Raw genomic sequence first — 4,155 nt, 5'->3', positions numbered from 1 at the left:
CGGTCAAAGGCTTGGTGATTGATGAAATGTTTTTTGATAAATCTCCGGTAGACACCAGCATGCCCTAGAAAGGCTCTTAATCCCGTAACGGAAGTAGGAGGGGGCAACTTTACAATCACCGAAACCTTTGCCGAATCAACTTCTATGCCCTTTTTTGATACTTTATGGCCTAGGACTATGCCTTCCTCGACCATAAAGTGGCATTTCTCCTAGTTCAATACCAAACTTGTCTCTTGACACCTTTTCAAAACTTTCTCAAGATTATAAAGACATGTGTCAAAAGACGAGCCACCAACACTAAAGTCATCCATGAAAACTTCAATTTCATTTTCAAGCATTTCAGAAAAAATGGAAGTCATGCATCGTTGGAAAGTTGAGGGAGCATTGCATAACCCGAATGGCATTCTTCGGTATGCAAATGTCCCATATAGACATGTAAAAGTAGTTTTCTCTTGATCACTTGGATGGATAGGAATTTGGAAAAAGCCGGAATATCCATCTTAGAAACAAACGAAAGCATGATGGGAGAGTCTCTCCAACATTTGGTCCAAAAGGGGAGAGGAAAATGATCTTTCTCAGTGTTTTTGTTCAACTTCCTATAATCAATGCACATCCTCCACCGGTCACCGTCCGGGTGGAGATTTCCTCTCCTCTTCCTCCTTGACAATGGTCATTCCACCCTTTTTGGGAACTACGTGAACCGGGCTAACCCACTTGCTATCGGAGATAGCATAGATTATACCCGCTTCACGCAATTTCACAATTTCTTTCTTGACAACCTCTTGGAGGTTGGGGTTCAGAGTCCTTTGAGGTTCAATGGAGGTGAATTGATCATCCTCAAGGTGAATACGATGCATGCACATAGAAGGGCTAATACCCTTGATATCATCAATGCTATACCCTATCACATTTCTATATTTTCTCAAAACAACAATTAATTTTTCCAAATCAAGACCATCAAGGGAAGCATTGACAATAATAGGGTATTCCCCTTCATTTCCAAGATAAGCATATTTCAAAGAAGGGGGAAGGGGTTTGAGTTCTACCTTGGGAGGAGGCTTAGAACTCTCCTCCAATTTTTCCTCTTCAAGTTCTAGCTTATCATGCTTAGGATCATTCGCTTCCTCCTCTTTGGCTTCGTCAATGGCCATGACAAACTCCTTTGCTTCTTGAGAGAAGTACTCTTCCTCACATGTGAGAGCTTCAACCATTGGGTCTTGAGGACTCATCATAACCCTTCCCAAACGATCTAGTTCTTTATTCACAACATCAACCCTATAGCACTTCTCAACCATGGGGGTCTTGAGTAGCTTAGAGAATTCAAAGACAATTTTTTCATCGGCTACCTTGCACGTAATGGTATTGTTCATGCAATTGATCACCGCCCCCAAGGTTTTAAGAGCTTCACGACCCAAAATCAAGGGTGTATCCACATCTTCTTCCATATCCATCACTACAAAGTCACAAGGCACATAGATATGCCCAACTTGAATAGGGACATCTTCAAGTTCACCACAAGGTAGCTTCACCGAATGGTCGGCTAATTGAATGGTTTTCCTTGTGGGGATCATCTCAATATTAAGCTTTTGAGCTATGGATAGAGGGATCAAACTAACACTTGCTCCAAGATCGGCTAAGGCACCCCTAGCTTCCATGTTCCCAATCTTAACCGACAAGGTAAAGCTTCTCGGATCCTTTTGCCTCTTGGGCATTTTGTGTTGAACGAGTGCACTCACTTGATGGGGAAGAGTGATAAGCTCATCATTAAGCTTCCTCTTGTTGATGAGAATATCTTTCAAGAACTTAAAGTATGAAGGCATTTGTGTGACTACCTCAATGAAAGGGAGGTTTATGTGCAAGTTCTTCATCACACTTAGGAACTTTGCAATTTTGTCATTCAATTTTCTCTCCGCAAGCCGGCCGAGAAAAGGAACCAGTCCATCAAAATTTCTAGCCTCACTAGAAGTTGAAGATGTCACCACATCCTTAGACTTCTTTTTCTCCATACTCCTCTCTTTCTCATCATTCTTCTTCTCTCCGACTTCCTCTTCTTCACCCACAACCTCTTTTTCTCCCTTCTTTTCCTCACTAACTCCCTCTTTGGGTCCCTCATAGGATGTGCCCGATCTCAATGTAATTTCCTTGCAAGAATCGGGTTTCACAATATTGGAAGGATTGGTTTGTGATTGCCCGAGTTGGGTAGAAAATGAGTTGAATGGATCTCTCTCGGCCAATTGAGCTAGTTATGAATCAACTATCTTGTTATGAGCCTTGAATTCTTGAATTTGTTGATTCATGACTTGAAGTTGTTGGAGAATTTGGGTTTGAGTAGAATCGGGGTGAAATGCTTGCTCTTGACTCCTTTAAGTTGCTTGATTTTGATTTTGGTATTGGTGTTGGTTATTTTGTTGATGGTTCCTTGGGTAGTTTCCCCTTGGGTTTAATTTTGGTATTGGTTTTGGTATGGAGGAGGGTTTTGGTATTGTTGGTTGGAATTGTATGGTTGTTGAGTTTGTTAGTTCCATTGTTGGGGTTGGTTTGCAAATCCGGGTGGTGATTGTCTCCAAGCTACTCCTCCACCATTTCCCCTAAATCCTTCTTGCCTTGTGTTGTATGCCGCTACATGCTTCGGGCTTAAACCTCCACAATAGGATGTGTCATGGTTTGTACCACCACAATTTTGACAAGAGAAAGAGTTAACTTGGGAGGAACTTGCACCACTATTGACATTTGTGTTTAATTTTGCAAGCCCTTTTGTTAGAAGCTCAATTTGATGTTGCAATTGTTCAACTTTTTCCAACTCATAACTTTCCACCCTTCTTTGGTGGATTCCTCCTTCTACCTCCCCAAGAGTAGTTCTTCACTACCTCTTCAATTGTCGCTTTGACTTGGTTTTGGGGGATTTTGATCAATTGTCCACCCGCCCCCGCATCCAAGTTAGCTCTAGACATCGGTTCCAAGCCATCATAGAAGAACCTCATGAGTAAGCTTTGATTGTATTCATGGTGAGGACATGCTTGCACCAACTCTTTAAACCACTGATTCCGCGCCCGCGGCTAGCTATCTCCTGGGCATCTCAAGAAAGTTTGGTTAGCTCGCTTGAAGCCTTGTCCGCGCCCGCGGCTATCTTCCCCACGCCCGCGGCCCTTCGCTGCTGCGCACCCTCTCCTTCCTGGCATCTCCATTCCCCTAGCAAGCTTCCTAGCAACTCTACTCTAACAAATGATCCAAGAATCGCCCACGAGCGCTAGGAACTGTCAAAACACAAAAAAAGGAAGTGAAAGTAAAAGAAAAGACAAAAAGGGAAGGGAAAACACGAGAGGGAGCTAAAGTAATCCAAATCAAGATAAAATGAGTAAGAAAAGGCATAAGCAAGTGACAATTCTAGGGGAAATCTCTAATGAAATAGGGTGAAACGATGGTATAAACGCCACACATTAAACAATAACCACAATAAGTAAGAAGCAGGTGACAGCAAAGCTAAATGAGACTTGTTCAAAGTTGAAAGAAGTTCACCTTGGGCGCCTGCAAGGCAGGCGACTCTTCAGTTGACCGCTTTCCCAGGATGGCCGAGCGGTACTGGGAGGCCGCTTTCTTCGATGCCGAGAGCTTTTCTATGGCTTTATCTACAAAAGATGAATCAGATTTAGTTTGACACCAAATCAACCAAGTCTTGCAAAACACTTGAACATACGGTCAACTACCTCTCGGCAACTCTTCACTAAGGCCACATGCGGCCAGATATGTCCCATCGTATAGCTAGTTATACTTGGGAATGTAATTTTGAGGAATGAACTCCCTCACCCCAGTCTTGGGGTTCGCTTGTATGTCCACTTTGAAGAGGACTTTGTCAAGGATCTCTTCTCTGGTTTTACGAGGGACAGGCGGCAGCTTAGATCCGCCTGTTAGGAAAGGTGGGTTCCTGTTCCACCTGTTAAACTTTTTATTCCTGACTGTGTCAGGGCTGGAGATAATGTAGAAAGTGTTCCTCCAATCTTTCCACTTGTTCTCCTTCCCCAAAGTCATCATATAGCCCTTGTGGCTAGACAATTGGTACCAGCCGGTCCCGCTTGTTTTTGGGGCCCGGCTGAGGTAACGCATGTGGGCAAATGCTTCAAAGCTGGGGTCTACTTGATGCATTTTACAGCCGGCAAC

The sequence above is a fragment of the Chenopodium quinoa genome, unplaced genomic scaffold, assembly GCF_001683475.1.
Source record: "Chenopodium quinoa cultivar QQ74 unplaced genomic scaffold, ASM168347v1, whole genome shotgun sequence".
NCBI classification, from domain to species: Eukaryota; Viridiplantae; Streptophyta; class Magnoliopsida; order Caryophyllales; family Amaranthaceae; genus Chenopodium; species Chenopodium quinoa.
Note: the sequence above shows the minus strand (reverse complement) of the source record.